At 37.4% G+C, this 22501-nt stretch overlaps 1 long non-coding RNA gene across 1 annotated transcript; it reads left to right on the top strand.

The window, feature by feature from the left end:
• Window positions 1-20444: 20444 nt before the first annotated feature.
• LOC112470387 lies at window positions 20445-21895 on the top strand. The gene is made up of 2 exons (XR_003042974.1): window positions 20445-21283; window positions 21725-21895. It is a non-coding gene; the product is annotated as an uncharacterized LOC112470387 (long non-coding RNA).
• Window positions 21896-22501: the final 606 nt, after the last annotated feature.

Below are 22501 nucleotides of genomic sequence, written 5' to 3'. Positions count from 1 at the left end.
AGAGAGAGAGAGAGAGAGAGAGAGAGAGATTCTAAGTAATGATTGCTCTCATCTTTCTTCTTTGTAATAGAGAGATGACAATATTGTCCTTGAAATGTCTAGATTTTCTCAGCCCCACATGGAGGGAAAGCCCTGTCAGTTATTTATTTGAAACTTTATTTATTTGAAACCTCAGAATGAATGCCTGAAGGTGTGAGAACTTGATTTCTTGCTTCCACGCTGCCTTTGTGACCTGACATCTGTAACCTCTGCAGTGACTTTTCTCACTATTCTACACATACAGAATGCCCAGCTCTATCTAATGATTTGTAGTTCTCTGGTTGTTCTACATATTTGCAGAAGCAGCTCTCTCTTCCTTTCAACCTTTCCAGACTTTATTCTCCTGGCCAACTTTCACTTGAATTCAAGATTCAACATAAGTATGATATTCTCCATGAAGCCTCATGAGTATTCTTGATAATCTTCTGTGGGAGGCACTATTCCTTGCCAACACAAAAGTCATTCTTCTTTTTATTCTTTCTAATGAAGCCCCAATTTTTTTCAAAAATCAGGCAATAATCCTTAGTTCTCAGAAAAGGTGGCTTTACCAACTGGCTTAAGCATTGTCATGGGACCAACATATCTTATTGGCTATGGTCCCATGACAATGCTTGGTTTGGGACCAAGCATTGTCATGGGACCATAGCCAATAAGATATGAAGAAAAGTCTGTCGAAGAGTTTCAAGGAAGAATTTTCTCTCCTTAATGAGAGGACAGTATACAAGGAGAAAATCACTTATCTGTAACACTTCCTTTTTGCTGCATTTAAACACTTTTGTGCTAGGACAAGTGTGTCAGAACATGTTTGTGTTGCAGCCATTATTTAACATTGAAGAGAGGGCCAGTAGAATTGCAGAGATGAGAGCCTAAATGTCATTGTGCCACTGAACCCAACTTTGTTGAAGTCACTGCTGCTGGTTGACGCTTTTGTTGCTTGCAGCTTAAAGCATTCGTAACTGTTACCTCCTCTGTGTGAATAAATGCAATCACTGAAGTGTCCCTGTCATCTCAAAATCAATTCTGCCTGAGAGTGAGAACATCTTTACTCTTAAGCAGTACTATATTATTGACAACAAGAAAGCATCTGTAATTGGATATATTTGGATACGTACTTACTATTCTGATAGAAATAAGGCAGCTACACTGGCAAAAAGATCTCATGCAATTTGTCATTGGGTGGTAAAATTTAATATAAACCCATATTGACCAAGCAAATTGTCTTTGAAGTGTGCCTAAATACAGAAATACAAAAAGAAAAAATTTTCAGCCGCGTAGAAATAAAAATAATTCTGGTCTAATGATTTTCAGTTTCCCAATAAGAAGACCAAAGCTCACATTACAGGAGCCAAAAATCATCCATCATCAGCTATATATGTTTCTTGGTCTATATTATTTCCGTCCCAGACACTGGAAGTCTGGACTTCTCCCAGAGAAGAGAACTGTCATCCTGTCACATGATTGCAATTGGCAAGTCTTACCAAGAAACTTTGGCAGATTCTTAGAACAGGACTAACATATGTTTTATATATATGTGGGTAGGTGTATATATAGCCATCCATCTACATACATATATGTATACTTATTTATTTATAAGCCTTGGTTAAAGTTAGAAAAATTAATTTAGATGCATATGTATAAGTCACACAAATTAGACTAGTTTAAGAGGAATTAGTATAACCCTCAAAGAAATCATTCTGATTTTTTTAAAGTAAAAATGCCAATGCAAATTTCAAGAGCAGCACATTATGTTAGTTAATAACTTTTATCTTTAGATTATTGCTCATTTGTGTCAATGATTCATTCACTCATTCAGCAAGTCTTTATGAAACCAACTGCAAAGACAGATAAGACACAAAGACAAAGTTCTTTCCTTTGAGAATCTTATGGTTTAGTAGTAAACAGAAAAAATAGGAAATGGTTCATTTATTCAATCATTCAAAAAATTATTATTGAGGATCCTCTATGTCTGCCGTATGTACTGATAATACAGAGGTGAAAAGACAGAAGAATTACCTGCTTTCATAGAGTTTATATAATATTTTGGGGGAGAAAAGCATTAAACAGACATCATCAACATATATACATATAAGAAAGTGATAAACACAATGTGGAGACTTCAAATAGAAAGATATGATAAAGAATAACTGTGTGGCTACTTTTAAATGGATGAACAGGGAAGACTCCTGAGAAAACATTTTAGTGGAGAACCAAGAGACGATTGGAGGAAGATGTAAAGTGAAGTGAGAGTCTTTATTCTGTTATTGCTATTGTTATTGCTACTGTTGGAGTCAGGGTGTGTGTGTGTGTATGTGTGCGTGTTTAAGAAAGGAGTTACTAGAGGTGCTTTTTGACAATGGGAGCAACTGAGTAAAGAAATGGTGATTTAGAAGAGGATGAGAAGATAATTGAGAAACCAAGCCCTTGAGAAGTCAAAGTTAACAAAGACTCTTTATAATAAAACATGTATAGAGTGTGATGGATGGAAAACTTTAGGTTGAAAGGTGAAGGAATTCTTATTGAATTAATTTCATTTTCATTTTCTCATGTTTCATGACTTATGAAACAATCTTATAAGCAGAGATTAAAAGGGCTTAGGAGATATAAGGAGTAAACACAAGACGAAGACAAAATATCATTTTGGAAAGCGAGAATGCAGTAGTCCTATGGAAGTAAAACAATTGCTCTTGACTACTGCAATGGTTAACTTTGTGTCAACTTGACTGGGCCACAAGGTACCCAGATATTTGCTAAAATATTGTTCTGGGTATATTTGTGAAGGTGTTTCTGGGTGAGACTGACATTTGAATCTGTAGGCTGAATAAAGCAGACTGCCCTCCTCAGTGAATGGGCCTCATCCAATCCACCAAGGGCTTGAATAGAACAAAAATGCTGAAGAAGGGAAAATTTACTCTCTCTGCCTGACTGTCTTGAAGCTGGGACTTCAGTCTTCTGATTTAAGACTTGGACTTGGACTGGAACTTACACCACTGATTTCCTTGGTCCTCAGCCCTCTGGACATGGACTAAAACTATACCATTCACTCTCCTGGAACTCCAGCTTCATGACTGAAAATCTTCAGCCTTCCCATAATTGCATGAGCTAATTCTTTATAATCTATCAATCTATCATCTATCTATTTGTCTATCATCTATCTATCTATCTGTCTGTCTATCTATCTATCTATCTATCTATCTATCTATCTATCTATCTATCTATCTATCTTCTATCTCCCATTGGTCCATTCCTCTGGAAAATCTTGACAATTACGGCTACCAATTTGTTATATAGACAGAATTTAAAGTGTTCCTAGACAGCATAATTATTGTGTCTTAACCAATGTTCATTTGTTTTGAATTATGGGAACTATTGCATGGGAATCAGGGTTGCAGCTCAGCCAGATAAAAGAGAGTAGCAGAGAGAAGTATAGGGTGTTGTCAAAGAATGCCTTAATTATGTATCATAAAATCCCAGCAGGGTATGCAGGAGAGAGGACCTGAGGAGGGCAGATTGGTAATGATACAATCACAAACTCAACAAATTAGCAAGTCTTAATAAAGTCAAAATATTGCTCGTGTACACGTACTTAATTTCATGAGCTGTTAGTTTAGGTGACTGTAGTCAGAGAGGGGCATGCTTGCACTTGAGATTTGGAGATAATGGATTCATTGATGATCACAAGGTCAAAAGTATGACTATATGAGAAAGTGACTGAGGGTAGGTGAAGAATAACATAATTTTATTGTAAAATGGAGAGGTTCAGAAACAATAGTCTAAGGTATTAGATGTATCATCCATGTAGGTATTAAAGTCAGTAAGAAGGAAGTCTGTGAGAATAACTGTGGAATAATAAAAAGATAAAGATCCAAGTGCTAAAGTTATCAAATAAGAAGGCAACTGAGTTCTCTAGATGACGACAACAAGGAGGGGTAATAGATGATAAAGTCTGATGGCAAAAACTTCAAACAACTGGCATTTTGGAAGCATGAGGGAGGAGAGTAGATTTGGAAGAGGAGAGCAAGGAGAACATCCACTCCAGAATCAGGCCTGTAGTTAGGTTAGGATGTTAAAGAAAAACAGCCTACACTGACTACAATGCATCAGAAGTGATTTCAAAGGGCATCCATGTTTTACTTAGAGTAAGAGAGCAAAGGGAACATTCAGAGATGAAGTTAAGGATGCAAAAAAGTTTGCTGATGATGAACTGTTAGCTTCAGGTGTCAGAGTACAAGGGCTTGGGATGACAGCTGAAGTGAAAAAGCAGGTCATATGAGTGGACGTGAAGAGTAGTATGAGGATGAATGTTTGGCTAGGGGTCAGCTCTTTTCTAAAAAGAGCCATATAGTTAATATTTTAAGTTTGGCAGGCCAGGTGGCCTTGGTCACAACTATTCAACCCTGCCTTTTTAGTGTGAAAGCAGCTATAGACAATATGTAAATAAATAAGCATGGTTATGTTCCAATAAAACTATATTTACAAAAACAGTCTGTGAGTTGGGTTTGGTCCATGGGTAATAAAAAGAGCAGGTAGCAAAGTGAGCATAGGTTTCTGATGATGAGTGAGGTAAGACGTAGAAATGTGGGTCAAAATGGGTGTTTGATACTTTCTTGGAGAAAGAGGATAGCCAGTTTAAGATGGAAGTGTCTATTCATTCCTGCAGCTCCCAGATGTGGCAGCCACAAATGAAAAAAGACCTTGACATGAAATTGCTATAATGGGGCAAGGGGTGTATATTTTCTTTTGAGAGGCCGCAGTGTAACAAAAAATGGTGAATGGCTCTCATTTACCTGGAGCTGGAGCCTTGGGACTCCCTCTCCTCTGGGATACTCAGTGTTGTTGACTCCGGTGAGCTGACTCCAATTCAAAGGGAAAGGGCAAGGCATGGCTTCATATAGTGAGAACACATTGACAGAGTTTCTAAAGAAATGGGATGCAAACACAGGTTAATATAGGAATAGGCAAGGTTTCCTTACTCTACTCATACCTATATCCAAAAACTCAGTCACTAAGTCACTTGGTCACATCGGGTTTCTCCAATATTTAAAAATTATTCAACAGCTTCCAATCAAGTGGCTTTAAGATTTTGTCAGACATCAAATTATCTATTTGAGGGCCTGGTGTCTTTCATTACACTCATTTGGAGTCTCTCACCAGTCACTCATTATGACAGCATCTTGAACTCAATACATAGAAACAATTTCAAAGATCTCTAGATTGAGTTCACTGCAGATTGTGAGTAGATTCTGTACTCAGAGATGCTCTCTTGGATGCTCATTTTTAATGATCATTGAACAATAGGTTTTCTCCCTCATTTCTAAAAGATTTTTATCTCCCAGACCTAATTATGCCCTACAAAATCAGACCAAATATCATTGATGCTGATGTTGTTTTGCTGATATTATTAAAACATTCTCCAAACATTTAAATTATTCCTTAATAATAAACCAGGTAGCACTTTATAAGGAGATATCAACTCTTTAAGATCTTTGGAGTATATGCTATATTTTGCTAGTAATCTGAAGGAATCTAATGTGCTTCTTGATAGTAAATTAGGCCCTGGGATACTGGTTTATTGCTTATAACTTGTGAGGTTTCCGTCATGCTGATAGCAAAAGAGATGGGCTTATCTTTTAAGAGAATGCTTCATTTGATCTTACTGAAGAAACACAAAAAGAAATGGTTTGTTCAGTTCAAGTACATTAGTGTAAAAGCCTATCTTTTTTCTTTATTTAAACTATTTTTTCCTTATAGAAAATATATATTGTAATCAAAGACATATTTTGGTAGATTAAATAAAATTTTATATTTATTTAGCAATTATTATATGCAATCTTAGAGAAACACAGTTGAACAAGACTTGATGCCTTCCATATCCTTGGTTTATTTAGGTTTATATATTCTTTGTAGGATATAAATATATGTAAATATGTAACCTATGTTTGACGCCAAAAAAAAAAATCAACAATTTAAAAAGAATACTTGAATTATACAGTATCAATCACATAGATAATAATAGCAGTTCACATTTATTGAAACCCTACATTAATACTCAACATTATAGTAATCATTTCACATGCATTAAGTCATTTACTTCTTATAATAACCCTATGAGGTGGGTACTGGTATCCCATCTTAAAGATAAGTAAATTATGACTAACAGCTAGTAAGTAGCAGAGTTGAGTTTCAAAACTAGCTCCATTTGACTGCAAAGCCCTTGATCTTAATCTCTATCTCATTATGTTTCAGAAATACACATTTTAAGCTGGGGAGAATCAATAAGTAAACGTTGGTTATTGTAAGATATAGATTTTTGCCACTCGTTGACAGACAGAAAAATGTGACATTTCAACTGCTGGCAATAGGTCTTCAAGAGTTCCTCTTAAAAATGTAAATTTGTACTCCTAGAAAGGCAACATATTTAGGAAATAAATATTTTCAAGTTCTTAACATGTGTGTCTTTGCAAAATTTTAAAGGAATGAGAAAAAGGACAGATAATTTTTGATAAGGTTAAGGAGTAATAGGTATGGAATAAGGAAGGAGCAAGCCAGAGTATGGGGAAGCAGGTAGGGAGTACCAGCACTAGAAAATGGATAGTATGAAAGAACTGGGTATGTGTGGTGGCGGCTCATAAACGGGGACCAGATGAAAGAACATCTAAGACAATATTTCATGGCTACATAATTTTGCACAAGGCCATTATTACTACTTCTGAAAAAGTCAATGGTAAAATTGATTTGTATGAATTAAAGAAATAGTAGCTGCTTTAAGCAATGACCGAAATATAATTTCTATTTGTCAAAGACCTTATAATCGAAGAAGCATTTTTTAACCCTTTCAAACCTATTTGCTCCACCATTCTTTGTATAACATCAGAAGATTTTTACCCGTGATTACTTGTAACATATGATTCTGGATTAGCCTTAAACTCAGAAGAGGCATGCTGATAGAATTGATTGCTAATTAATTTTGTTGCTCTTTTTCATTGCAGTCACACTCTTAAGTAAGTATAAAATTCGTCGATATATGATTCATTCACAAAACTTAACTGCAATTTTAGTTAAATACTTAGTTACCTTCATTGTAATGCTAATATTGATAAGGATGATGATGACTGTAACAATAATAAACTGAAGTGGTTTTAAGGTTAGAAATGTGAGTCTAAAAATGATATCTTCATGATCTGCGTTTATCCTACATCAATAATTTTGCATCAAATTTGCTCAATTTACAAATCAAAAATAGATTTTTCTGTCAGCAAAGATCAGTCTTGTATCTGAAAATCAAGCACAGCTTGTACATCATCATTAACCATAAAGGCTCTGAAATCAGAACTTAGCTGCCAATTTTGTTGATGATGCATAAGAAGAAATCGAGTACAGCTGGCTCTTCTGTCCTATGCTAGCTCTGCAGTACTGACATTACTGAAAATCTGTTTGTTTTTTGTTTCAGGAAATTAAATAGCTATGACTAAAATGAAGCAGAGGGAACAGATATATCTGGGTAATAAACAGGTGCCATTTTTATTTTTAAGTTTTTTTTTTTTCTCAGATTTACTTTGATTACTTCAACATTACTTTAATTAGACCAATTGAAAAGACCTTGAGGAAGATATGTGAAACTTCTTTAAAAAGGCCATCTAGAGGAGCCCTTTTTCTTTGATAAATGGGGGTCGAGTAACACCAATCATTTATAATTTAAAATCCACCGTAAGTTAATAGAATTTTCTCAATGATTGTTCCTTCTAATAAAGTTGTCCATAGGCAAATTGCACCTCTAAAAAATAGACTTATTTGCTGACATGTCAACTACCTGTTCAGAATGGACACTTTATATGATTTAGACCCTATTTCAATGTCTTAGCTGTGGAGAAATAAACCAATTTCTAAATATCACCTCAAAATGAGGAAAAGAGAATTTTCAACAAGGCAGCATTAAGTTAATGTCGTAAAACAAAATTCTAAATCCCTAAATCTATTGGAAGTGTGGTGAATCAAGGAGATCCTTACCCTCTTTTCCAGAGGAGCATAAACATGCTGTGCCAATGTGGGGTTAAGCTAAGAACTAAACACATACATATTAACTATCACCACTTTAGGAAATCCAGTGAAAACAATCTTAAAGTCATTTTTTTTTTTAAGAAAATGAAAAGATGGGGAGGAAGACAAGAGATATCAGAAACATATTTCTGAAATTGGAAAATAGGTAGATGAAAACCTGACTGACTTAGCAGACCCCGGAGGGTGGAAACTAAGACAATAATGGGAAAGCTGAGAAACATCCTCATTAACCAAACAGAATGGTTCAGGAAATGGTAACACCAGGTAACTCTGGAACTGAAAGTGAAGGAGGGAAGGTCAGTGCTAAAAGAGGATTGGGTGAAAGTTGAATCTCCTTTGATCTCCTTCCCAGCTCCATTCCACAGAGAGACTGACTCTCCCCACTTTAGAATAAGTCTGTGGTTTTATTTTGGACTGAGGGAGACCAGGCACAGTTGAAGACTTGAATATCCTACTGAAAACACCCCCTCAAGCTCCTTCTTACACTTGTTACCAGGACTCTGGCAGCCAGATCTCAACCCTCCAAGAAGGAGATAGGTGAACTTTTCTCTGGTAACCTGACCATCTCAACTGGAAAGACCTAAAAATACTGCCAACAGAAGGGATGCCAAACAAAGAGCTTTCATAGATCACCCTGCAGTAAAGCGCAAGGTCAGTGAGCCCCATATGCATATATGCATTCAGAGCTCCCAATTAGCTTTTTGTCTTACATTTTTAATCAAGAGCAGAAAATCAAGGATTATAAGACATCTAAGAAAACCTCTAACATGGAAAGGAGAGACCAAAATAAACAAGCGATCAAATGCAACTTGGAGGAATAGATACTATCATTCAGGGAGAATTAAATTTATATACATATTTATAAATTTGTATATATGTACATATACATATATCCATATGCATATATATGTACATATATACACATATATACTATCATTTGTATCCTCAGAGAATTAAGATATAATTTTATAGCCTTAAAAAAGAACAAAACACTACACAAATAGAACATGCAGAGAACTCTCAAAAAGTAAAAAAATATATAATAGCATAAATTAAAAATATGACACACTGGTGTTTATAGCAGCATTATTCACAATAACCAAAATATGAAAACAGCAAACATCCATTGATTGAAGACTGGATAAACAAAATGTGAGATTCACAATAACCAAGATATGGAAGCAATCTAAGGGTTCATCAACTGATGAATGGATAAAGAAGAGGTCGTACAGATATACAATGAAATATTATTGAGCCATAAAAAGGAATGAAATCCTACCATTTACGACAACATGGATGGACTTAGAGGGTATTAAAGTGAAATAAGCCAGACACAAAAAGACAAATATCATATAATTCCACTTAAATGAGGGACATACATTCCATCAAAGTCATGGAGAAAGAAAATAAAATTGTGGTTGTTGGGGGCTTGGTGAGTGGAAGAATATGAAGAACTATTACTTCATAAGTATAGAGTTTAAGTTTGGGAGGATGGTAAAGTTTTGGAGATGGATGGTGATGGTGGTTGCACAACAACGTTAATATAGTTAATGCCACTAAATTGTATGCCTAATTTTATGTTATATATATTTTGCCATCATAAAAATAAATGAAAAAGTATATAAGAATGTTAAGTTGAAAAATAAAATTGAGGAATTTTCTCAAAAAATACACAAAAACAAAATGAAATATAAAGAAAAGGCATGGGAAAATTAAAGGACCAATCCAGGAGTTATATAAATATAATTTCAGAAAGAGAAAGAAGAAGCACATAAGAAGAAATCATTAGTAAATAATTCAAGAAAATGTCCCACGTTATATTAAAATAAAGGTTAAATACAAAGAGAGAATCTTAAGAGCAGCAAGAGAAAAATAATTAGTTATCTACAAGGGAGCTCCTATAAGACTGTTAGCCGATTTCTCAACAGAAACTTTGCAGACCAGAAGGGTTTGGCGCAAAATATTCAAAATAATGAAAACCCAGGTCCTACAACCAACAGTACTTTACCCAGCAAAGCTATCATTTAGAATCAAAGGACAGATAAAGAACTTCCAAGACAAGAAAAAGCTAAAGGAGTTCATCACCACCAAGCCAGTATTATAAGAATGTTGGAGGGACTTCTTTAAGAAGAAGAAAATACATATCAAAAATATAAATAAAAAATGGCAATAACTACGTATCTATCAACAAGCACTTCAGATGAAAAAGAATTAAATGCTCCAATCAAAAGACAGAGTGGCTGAATTAATAAGAAAACAAGACCTTTATATATACTGCCTACAAGAGACTCACTTCAGATTAAAGACACACAGACTAAAAGTAAAGGGAATATATCATGATGGACCTAGAGGGTATTGTGCTAAATGGAGTAAGTCAGATAGAGAAAGACAAATGCCATATGATTTCACTTATATGTAGGATCTAAAGAACAAAATAAATGAACAAAAAATAGAAACAAGTTCATAGATACAGAGAACATTTTGAGGGTTATCAGATGGGAGAGGTTTGGGGGGCTGGGTAAAAAAGGTGAAGGGATTAAGAAGTACGAATTGATAGTTACAAAATAGTCTTGACAATATAAAGCATAAGGAATATAGCCAATAATATTGTAATAACTGTGTACGGTGTCAGAAGAGCGCTAGATTTATTGGGGTGATCACTTTGTGAGTTATATAGGTGTCTAATCACTATGTTGTATACTGAAAACTAATGTAGTATTGTATGCCAACTATTACTGAAAAATAAAAAATATTATTAAAAAAAGAAAATTCTCTACAACTATAAGACATTAATTTCCATATGGAAAATCCTATCCAGTGCTCAACATAGTGGATAGAAATAATATCACATTGAGGCATATCATCAGAAAATTTTAGAACATTGGCAACAAAGAAAAGATCATGAAAGTTTCCAGAAATGGAAAAACTGTATCAGAAATCACAATGGCATTGTACTTCTGAATAGTGAGATTGAAGCAATGCCCATAAATTTCTGAAAAAAAGTATTTCCCACCTAACACTGTATTACCAGAAAACTATTAATCAGATAAAGAAATTTTAAGAAATATAGGGTCTTGAAAAATTTACCTCCTAGACGCTCTTGCTCTGGGGCTACTGGAAGATTAATTCTAAGAGAGAAAGAATATGTATGTGGAGGAGAAGGGAGTGGGAAACACTAAAGAAAAGAGGATTACATGGGCCAGAAGAAACAAGGGATCCAATACAAGGGAAAGGGGAAGAGAAGCCCTAAACAAGGATAGGATTACAGGGTAATGGCTTTTCCCCAGACATGCAGGGCCAACTCCAGACTGAATTTCATCTCGTTAGACAATTTTTGGCTGAGGACAGTGCAGGGCTCTTTATCTGTAGCCTCCTATCCTTCCACATGGAACAGATGTGCATAGAAGAAATTGGTGGAATTATCATTTTAAATGATGATGGTCTGTATGAAGCGATAGAAGAGAATGTTCCTAATTTAAATGGTTATACTGAATCAGACAGTTTTGCAAGAGCCTTCTGATTCCTGTAAACCACAACGCAGAAGAAAATACAAATATGTCTAAATAAATGAACTCCTATATGCACATTCTTGTGCATACATGTGTATGTGTGTGCATGTGTGTGTGTGTGTAATTTCTTTGAAAGGATATACAAAAGGCTGGAGACATATTTGCTTCTGGGAAAAGAAAGTGTGTGGTTGGGTAAAGGAGGATGAGGAAGACTTACTTTTTAAAATGTATCCTTTTGCTCCTTTTGAATTTTTTATCACAATTCAAAAATGAATAAATTATAACATAATTTTAACCAAGAAATTTTATATATATGGATATATATATATATCCATAAGTAAAATGATGTGAGCACAGGGATACCTTTGCACTAGCAAAAGACTGAAAACAACTTAAATGTTCATTGAGTTGATACTGGTCAAATAAATTATGTATATCTCTGCATTGGAATAGTATACAAACAGAAAAAATAATTGAAAATTTCTTTGTGTATTGATACAAAACTATCTCTAAAAATAAGTTGTTAAAGGAAAATAAAAAAAGATACATTCTTAAACATATATGTGTGCTGATATTTGCTTGTATATACATAAACTGTCTCTGGGAGAAATTACAAACATTTTATAAAAACGGGTTAACCTGGAAAGAACTAGATGGCAGGGGAATGGGAAAATGACAGAAATTATTACTGTACCTTTTGAATTCTGAGCCATTTGAATATGTTACCTTTGAATACCAAATTGAATTACAATATTGAAAATGTGGGGCATTTTAAAATAGCCTGGATTATTTTCATCTCGATTCTTTCTTTTTTCTCTATTGCAAAGCCAGTATGAGATCTTTCATCTAATAATAACACTGTGTTTGTAGTTCTGCAATGCTTAAGAAATAAAATCTGTTACTCCTGCTGGGATCAGAACAGTTGTCAGCATATGTGGGCAGCAGTGGGTGAAGAGCTTTTGAATTTAAGGCCTATAAACTAAATAACAAAGTCGAATGTATTATAACTTTATTGTTTTTGATTTAGGAGAAATTTTATATTAATGACATTTATAAACACATCAGTGATGTTCTTCTCTATGATATACATGAGGCCAAGACTCTATATATTAGCTTTATGCTATCCATTCAATCAAGATAGGTCAGAGATATAAAGGAGAGGGGTAATGGGAACTCCAGACTGGATTTCAAAGCTGTCTTGGTCCCTGAATTTTCAATGGCATGACCTACTGGGATGGATAGAGGGGAATATTTTCTGGTTCTTCGTTTCTCTTCTATGTGTTTATAAATCATTATGCATATTAGAAATTTGGGCATGAATTTAACTCCATAGAAGACTTTTGAAAATGCTATAGATAACTTAATTTCAAGAAATTAAGTGGGCTCTGTGTGTCATAAAGCCCTTGATATAACATGGTAAAGATAAAGTACAGAGGTAAAGAGCCTTGCCCAATAATTAGTCCATCTGTATGCAAAATTTGTGTTCACAGATCCCACCAGGCTCTCTTTCATATCTCATATTACAATCTCTCCTCACACAGATTCACCTTGTACCAGAAATATTTGTCTGAATTATAGAATTACTAAAGAAGCATATTCCACAAGTCTTTTGATCACTGTGTGAACATTTACTTTCCCAAACAAATTTGACAGATTTTCGAGGACATTGCTGCTTCTACTGTGGTGCCATCTGTCCCAATACTAAAAACTTGGGTAATCTTTAAATGGATAAAGCTTTAAATGGAATCCTCATAGCATAACAAATAGCTTTAATGGCACCTCTTTGAATACCTAAGTCTCCAAATGAAAGGTACAACTTTCAGTAGAAGTCCTGAGGACAATAACAAGAGGAAAGAAGGTTTTTACCGGAAGTACTGGCAGAGCATCAGGGAAGGTCATGGGCCAGCTCTCTTTAGAAAGACAACTTTGATGATGGCATGGAGTAGAACCAGATCAGAGAATGAAAGCCACTGGTGACAGAAGACGAGATAGGTGGCTGTTGCCAAAATCCAAGAAAAAATGACGAGAATTGAAGGAAGAGGGAAGAAATAGCCAGATTTTTAGAAGGAGGAAAGTGCGTATGTGTTTGGCAGGGGGTTATAGGGAATCAACACTTAAAGGTAGAATAGACAGGAAGCTCTGAGACATTTGGCAAAGCCCACCACTCATTTCTCTGCTATTTACCAGAAGTTAGGGTCACAACATTGGCCTTGGGGAGGTGCAATGTGCAAAAGATTTTACTTCTCTATGTTGTTCTTTTCCGTGATCGTCCCATAATCCCACCATATAAGTCTATGCAGGTGTTGACAACAACGAAAGGTCAGAAACAAATGAAGGAAATTATAACATAGAGGAAAAATGAGAAACTGTCCACTAAATAAAACTTTCCCAATAGTTCAAAGGAAAAGAACAATAAAAAACAATATATTCACAGAGATCCCTTAAAAGCAGACCCCAATTTCTAGCCTTGCTTCCTTGTCTCTAGTCCCCTGTCTCAAGATCCACTATCGTTTACATTCCTCTTAGAAAGCACTTTTTCTTCATATCTGTGCAATACATATCTTCAGTACCTTATGTCTTGCTCACCATAGCTTGATCTCATGGAGGGTTTCCTTTCCCAACCAGTACACCCCATGGATGTTATTAGTAGCAATACCTTTACCAAAGCCTCAGTCAGGCAGCCTAAAATAATACTACAGAAGGTCTCTAACAGCACAGTCCCTGTAGAGTTTGTATTTCAACTTTTACCTATTGGTAGCCATGAAGATTTACCACTTCATTCTTCTTGATCATCCACTGGATTCTACACATATATATCTCCCAAAGGCAAATAATTATTACCAAAGGCAATTCACATTTAGAGAAACATTTCCCAAATATAACACAATCTGCACTGAGTCTACCCTAAATAGAGATAACTGACTAAGTTTCTATGCAGAGCTATGTCAATTCCCACTTTGTTTGTTCTTCTGCTTCTATGTCCAGGTTCCTATAGGTCTATAAGAAGCAGATTGCATTATAGTAACCTTTACAAGTGACAGCAACTCCCTTCCTACACAAAAATGTTGAAATCATAAAATTATTAGAGTATGGATATGAGTGTGTGTGTGTGTGTGTGTGTGTGTGTGTGTGTGTGTAAAGTGGGTGGAGTGTTATTTTTCCAGTTATAATTAGTTTCGTTCTTTTCTGAATTTATTTGCTACTTGAACTAATGTTTTGTTTCTTGTCTATAACAAAATGCGATACATACACAGTATCCATATTTTGTATACCACATAGTTCTGGAGAGCAAATAGACATGCACAGGAAATAAAATACTTAAATAGAAAGAAATTTTAAATTTGAAAAAGAGAAGGTAGCCAAATTTTTTAAAAATGAGAATTCTTAAACTTTGTAACATATTGCTATATCTGTGCAAGAATAAAATAAAGATGCTATCCTATGATGAGCTCTGATATTCCATTCTATTAGAAGTTATAGCTTTGCTATTCCTGTTATTGTGGCAAATATTTGATTCACAGGATTAGGTTAACTCCGAGGTCTCAACTATAAAAATGTTTGATTCTTTCTGCTTCACATTCACTCATTTCATGTATTCATTTATTTTTATAATTCACATATAATTGTAGATACCTAGTGGCCAGATCCCTAAAAATTCCAAGATGCATTGGAGAGAATTCTTGCCCTCATGGAGCTCAGTCTAGTAGGGAGATAGAGAAGCTTAAAAAATTGCATATTGGTCACAATAGAAGGTTATATAGACTGTGACAAGTAAGTGATCAATTTTAGAGTATGTATGTGGAAGTATGAGGAGCAGGGCAGTGCTGGTGTCAGGTAAAAATTCACAGAAGCTGAGGCAACTAAGCTGAGTATTAAAGGGTGGACAGTATGGCAAGCTCATTCAAGTCTGAGGAAAGAGCTAATGCAAAGGTACTAATACATGAAGCAGCATGGGCAATTTGAGAAACTACTATTACTCGACTAGGACTGGAAAATAGAGGCAGTGCACAGCAATAAATAAAACAGGTGGGAAATAACAGGGCCCAAAAGCTGCCTTGTTTCACATTTCTAGCTTTAACTATTGAATTTTCTGTAGTGGTCATAGAAGGGTTTAATGTCTCTGTGGCAAAAAGTCTCATCTTCCCAGAAGGTTTAACCAAAAATGGGCACTCCTATTTGATTTTGACATGCGATTTCCTTCATGATAATATTAAACCCTCCTTTCCCCTGCGTAGTAGCAGTAGCATAATAAATTGATAACCTATGCGTAATACTCAATATTAGTCATCGGGTAAATTCTGTACTTACTATGCCATAGCACGAAGGACTTGAACAGTTTTTAGTGGCAAGCATATCAGTTAGGACTCTTTCCAACGATAATATCAGAAAATTCAGTCCCAATTGACTTTAGCTAAGAGAACTGCTTTACTTACATACCTTGAGGGCCAGGTAATTTGATCCAGACTCAAATGTCTTCAACACCCACTTTCTCCTTCTCTGTCTCTTGAATCTGTTTTCTGTGTTGGCTGTATTCTCTAGCAGACTATTGCCTGTGGTGGCAGTTTACATCTTTCCATGCTCAAGTGCAGAGAAAAAAATATGGAAGAGACCCTTCCTGGTGGCTCCCAGACAAGTCCTGACCAGTCATTGTGGCTACCTGGGGTGTTGACTGGTCAGTGGAAAGAGGAACTAGTACAATTCCTGGTACAGATGAATGAGATCTAGATAGTATTTGTGTGATGACTCATTTCCCATTACACACCTGAATGCTAGAACCATAACCTCATGGGACTCCTTTGCCAAGTCTACCCTGGGTCTCTTCTTAGGCAACTTCTCCAGTATCAGGTCCGAGCTCCTTGTTTCTTCTCCAGGAAACACTGATCATTTTCTGTTTCTCTCTCCCCTGCTGTATGTCCATGGGGATCCTCTTTCCAGTTTCAGACACTTCCTCCTGAAGTTTCTTAAAGATACTTAGGCTGCAACCCTATTCCTTTTTTGGGGGGAGGGGGTCTCTTCTTTCCTGGGGCAATGAACATCTATCTAGCAAGAGACTTACTTACTTATAGGAGTAGGAAAGGAGGGGACAAGCAATAGCAGAACATACAAGGAGAAAAAAGTGGAGACATAATTTAGATTTAAAAATATTATCCCAAGGATTCACGTATATGAGATTTCAAATCAGTAATATAATTTAAAAAAATTTTTTTTTCTCTTTTCTCTCTGTAAGACATGAGGAGGCAGAGTGACCACTGGCAAATAAGCTGGAGAATGAGTGGGCCCTACAGAAGATGTGTGATGAAAATTAAGCTTTGACAGGTATCTTATGCCACTATTCCTTTTAGCAAGGAATTTATGTATCAGTCTCAGCTAGGTATTAGCTCTGTTCTGGTTAATAAACAATAAAGTTTATAATATTTTTGTTTTATAGCTTTGAATATTATGTCCACAGAAAATTGATTTTTAAAAATTTGTTGCATTTCTTTCTAGAAGCTTTTCTGAGGACTGAACCCTTTACTAATACTTCTAAATAGCACATTAAAAAAAAAAAAAAGAATGTCTAACTAAAGAGAATCAAGGAATAATAGAGTTTTCCATGTATGTCATCCAGTAATGCTTTTCAATGGAGTCAGGCTCCAACTAGGAAAACAGAAACTGCTCTAAGTACACAACACAGGGAAAATTTAATTCATGTAATCTGTAAAACAAGTGACAGAAGGGCTGAAAAACCAAAGAGGACAGTCACTTTCAATAGCATAAAACCACTACAATCCTTAAACTGAAGGAATCAAGAGAAAAAGAATGTTAACTGGAAGGCAGTGTCAAGAGTCACCAGGCATTTGGCAAGAGCTACAGCATGGAGACGGAGTGAGGAATACCCTGACTTTCCCATCCTCCATCTCTCCACTTTCCCACTCTTTCTTCCCATCGGTCACACCCAGCCAGCAGCTGGTCCTAAGGAAGGCAGGGAAATGCTACTCTCAGGATCAGTACCCCATGGTATAAATCAGAGAAGGGGAAAAGAGCCAGGAATGGATCGAAGAACAAACAGGCCTAGGATTCTGAACCCTCACAAAGAATTTTTCTTTTAAATTAGGTGTTAACAAATCTTGTTTTGATGTTATAATTTATACTGGAAGATCAAAGTTATTTGCAATGGGTCCCATCAATGAGTTGCCAAAGTCTGTGCAATTTGGGGAATGAACCAAAAAAATCAGGACAACCTTATCAGAAAGGATGGTTATGCCTATATGTCCGTATTTTGAACTGATACTTGAAGTCCTGTTAATTTTGCTGAATTTATTTTCTTTAAAATTTTTATAACGCTGTCTGCCTTAATTTCTGGCTTTTTAAATGCAGAAAGCTCCTAGCTCTATAATCTCAGTTATTCGTTTCCTTTCATTTGGAATACTGAGAATCCCTCAATGCTTTTCTTGTTAACCTTCTGTGTATCCATTTGAAGGTTGCTGAGATTTGCTTATACTCTAACTTGAATGATATTTTCCAAAATGAATTTTCTATCACCAAAACTATACTGCACAGGACATGGCAAATATTTGTGCTCATTCCTTTGAAGCCTCAACCTGGCTGGCACCACTCTCTAAATATAGATCTGGATTAACTGAGTAATAAGGCAAGAGTGCACAGTAGTTTCTTTAATAAATTCTTCAATACTGTTACGTACAGGAGTCTTTTCAAAGGATTTAACCTCAGGTAGACAGAAACTTTGGAAATATTGAGAAATGTCCACATTCTAAAACCTTCACTATGTTTGAAAAATTGTAATAAGCTTTATGCTATCAAGGAGCTCCAAATAAAAAAAAAATTCCATATTTTCAGTCTCCTATTTCACAGATTTCAGTATGATTGTTTTATTTATTTTTCTTTTGTTTTGAAGAAACTGATTGTTTCACTGTATTTCTACTGATCTTAGAGCCAAGCTTTGTTTCCCGCCTCTGAAACTGGGTATGTTTCAATTTTAGCTTGTATACTCTAATTCTCATTCTGTTAAAATTTTAAGGTTAAGGATAATGGTGAATGGAACTGACTGATTAAAAAGAGATAAGAAGTAAGCAAAAGAGTACTGATTTAAAACTACGTGAGAAGCTAGAAGTGTCAGGGTAGTAGCAGTGATAGAAAAATACCCCCTTTTAAGCTGCAGAAGTAAAAACTTTAAGACAAAATTAAATTAGAGATACCAAACATTTTATGGGAAAGGGAGACAGATGTGCTTTTGGAACCGGGAACATACTGGTTAACTTTTAGTTGTGATCACACTTTGGTGGTGTCTATGTGAAGCAAATGTTTTGGCTCTAAATGTGTTTCTGCCACTTTTATGTTTTCTGCCTTCACCAACCTGGAGACAGGAAAATAAGGCAGATTCTGACTCTCTGATGAGGGTCAATCAGAAGAAGACTTTTGGCTGTCTCACAAATCTCACTCTTTAATAAACACTTCTGTGTTTATTTTCTTCCTCCTAAAGACCAAACAAGCCAGATTTGGGGGTAAAATTGAAGAAAGTGGTCCTACTACATTTTGGTACCCAAAATTCATTCACTCACATGAAAGAACAAAGCATTAGAAAGGGCCTAAGACATCATCAGACTGTATGTAACTATCTGTTGTCAGGAAAATGAAGCATATAGTGACAACTACTTTTTCCTCTTAAAATAGTTTTAGTGGTATAGTTGAATTCATTCTTTTCCTGAAGTGGCCCTGATAGATTTTCTTTTTGTAAATGTACAAAATAATAAACTGTGAGGAGCTGAATTAGTCTACATTTGGTTACCCTTTTCCTATGGGACATTGTGTGTTCATATTAGTAATTTTATACTTGAACACAATGATGTCCTTTAGTGTCCTTGAATGTTAATGTTGAAAGGGGCTTAGAAACCAGCAGCTTTTCATTTTGAAGATGAGGAAACTGAGGCAGAGAGAGGCTATGATTTCTGCTAAGTGGCACAGAGAGGTATAATGAAGACATAATTAAAAACCAGAGATTCCTTAGTCATCCAACTCCTAGCCCAGTGAATCCCTTACTACACCATTTTGTCTCCATTGTAAACCAATTCTCCAGCCCTTTTAACTCACTCTATCCATGCCAGCTCTCTTCAAAACTTTGCTTGCATGGTCAAATTATATATCAGCAGCCCAGAAAATTTGGAGTTCATATATGTGAGACGTTTTGCTCAAGAGGAGATTTAATTGTCTTACTAGTCTATAAATTGGTGGTTCTGAGTAAGGAGACGACCACCAATTTATAGACTAGTAAGACAATTAAATATGTGGGCAACTTAATGGGCCAGAGGAATGTCAGGGTGTGGGACAGAATTGCCTAAACTAGAAGAGGAAGTCCTACAAAAAAATCTACCTATAGAGAGAAAGTCCCTTTTAACTGGCAGCCTTGATGAAAGTCCAGAATTTTGAAGGACTATAGACTTTTGGAAAATTCAAATGTGCTATGTTCAAGGCTTATGCTGTGCTCAAGGCCATAAAGACATGCAAAAGGCTCTGGGGCTGAGAGCATGAGTCCTGGAACCCAGGCCCACACTACTTCTTCTGGGCACCATTTATATAACTCCCCAAATTAAAAGAGTAACGTGGCCCTGGCCTCACGAAAACTTAGACAAATAATTCAAGAGACAAATACTTCAAGGAAGGATATGGTCCATATACAGAGTGGGATGTAGGTGGAACCTCATGAAATGCAAACACAGGCATATATTTTAAAATATGCTAGATCAGAACCTTTAAGTTGCAAGTTTTTCGTTTCGTTTTGAATTGAAAATTTACTCCCCCCGCCCCCCGCCGCCCCCCTGTACTAGAATGGGTGAGGGAGAACAGAGAAAAAACATCGAGGTCTAAATCAATCTGGGAGTAAGTTCAGCGACCCTCTTTCTAAACTGTTGGCCAAGCTCCCTCCCCTTTCTCGTTTCCCCGCGTTGAAGTTATCCCCGTTGGGTCCTGATCCTCGGGTGTCCCGCCAGAATGAGAGGACGCCGGCGCGGCTAGGTCCTTCCCACTCCCGAGCGGCGTTCGCTAAGTGGCCGGAGGAGCGCGGCGTGGAGGGCGGAGGGAGGCTGGGGAGGCCGGGGAGGCCAGAGGGTGGTTTTATTGTTTCCATCGCCCTCCTCCTTCCTCCTCTCTCTCCTCGCCCCCGGCGTCACTGGAAAGCAGCCCGAGTCACCCAGAGGCGGGTTATTTATAGAGCGGGCTGTGCGCGCGTCACGGAGCCCGGCCCGGCTGACGGGGCCGCTGACGCGCTTGGCCGCGGGGCCGAGTCCGCGGGGCTGCGCGCCGGGAGCTGGCGACAATGGGCTTCTGTGTGTGCAGCTGCCGCCGCCGCTGGGGGCCGGGGGAGGGGGGCGGGTGGCCGCTCCCGGACCCATTACTCTCCTGCCCGCGACCCCCTGAAAGCTGACCAGCTTTTTCTGCCCCTGGCCGGACCCCGCCAACTGCTTTTTCTTTTTTTTTAAATTATTTTTTTATTTAAATATCAGTAAGTTCCCTTTGGCCCTGCCTCCGCTTCTACTTACCCCATTTCCCCCTCCCTCCCCTAACACAAGGAGTGAGGGGGATTTAGCTGGTCGGGACAACCACTTCTTGCGTCCCGAGGAGCGGGACCCACACAAGGCGCGCCCAGCGGGTGATGCAGTGACCGAGGGGCCGGGAGCGCCGGGCAGGTAACGTATCCTGGACCCAGAGCGGGGGCTTTGTTTGGAGTGGGGGAGGGGAGCTGGTGTAAACTCCAGGCAGTCCTTCCGGGACTCCTGTCCCCCACGCCTTCCTCCTCCCACCCCCGGCCTGAGCGCAGGAAGCCAATCCGGGTGTGTAGCGCGAAGAGCGAAAGAGAAACTTCTGCGTGGCTGACTAGATGTGGCTCTTCCCGAGAGTCCAAGATGCTAGAGGACACCCCACTCCCAGCTTCCCGCTGCCCCTCCCCCATTTACTCCCACCCCTCGCCTCCCCCCTGATGCCTTGGACTTTGGAATCATCCCCTCTCGTCACCCGCCGCACCCGAGATCTGCCCTATTACTCCCCTGCCCAGCGGAAGGAGGGGCTGGCGTGGATTTTAGGGACATCCTGGGATATGGAGAACCCAGCTCTGAACCCTTCCCTTTCAGCTACAGGGAGCTGGGAAAGCGTGCTCTGGAGCCTCTCGCACGTGGCAGGCAGGCAGAGAACTTGCTGAGCCTTCTAGGAAATTGCAATCGATTTGTAATGCAGTTTCGCTAATTGGGAGTTCAAAATTAAACTTTAATAAAGCATTTGTGTCGTCTCGTCTAATTGTGAAAGCTTCCATCCGTCCTGGTAGATAGACTCTAAGTCTCAAGTTAATGGTGCTAAGCTAGATTTCCCCCCCAAGTACAATTCCGTCAGCCGGAGTTGGCGCAGCTGGATTTCCGTAAAGTACAGATGTTGCTAATGGCAGCTTAAGCACGGATGGGCAGATAGCATACGGAATGCAACATGTTGCCATATGGTTCTTTTAGCCTTTCACCTCTAGGGATATCAATCACATATATTCTGGGAGGAACTTAATGACTCTCTGAACAGCAAAATGAATTAACCTGGTACAATTTATATCCCTTGACCTAGATACGTTATAACAACAGGAAGATAGCATCTCACAGTTTCAGTGATATAAATTGAGTTACAGAACCGCATTTCGAATTCTACATCTATTTGTAGTTTGAGGGGCCCTGTCAAATCATCCTGGTGTGAAATATGTTTCTGTATTGCCGTCCCACTCACACCTCTAGATGATACAAAGTATGTAAAGTTTAGCAAAACTGTTGTCTTGGAAATCGCCAATCAGCCCACCAAGTAGTAATCAGTGAGTTTATGGAGAAATGGAAAATTGATTTCCAGAGCTGGTTACTTAAGAGTTAGTAATTTGT

The sequence above is a fragment of the Pteropus alecto genome, unplaced genomic scaffold (assembly GCF_000325575.1).
Source record: "Pteropus alecto unplaced genomic scaffold, ASM32557v1 scaffold3, whole genome shotgun sequence".
Classification (NCBI taxonomy): Eukaryota; Metazoa; Chordata; class Mammalia; order Chiroptera; family Pteropodidae; genus Pteropus; species Pteropus alecto.
Note: the sequence above shows the minus strand (reverse complement) of the source record. Positions and strands in the feature narration are given on the sequence as shown.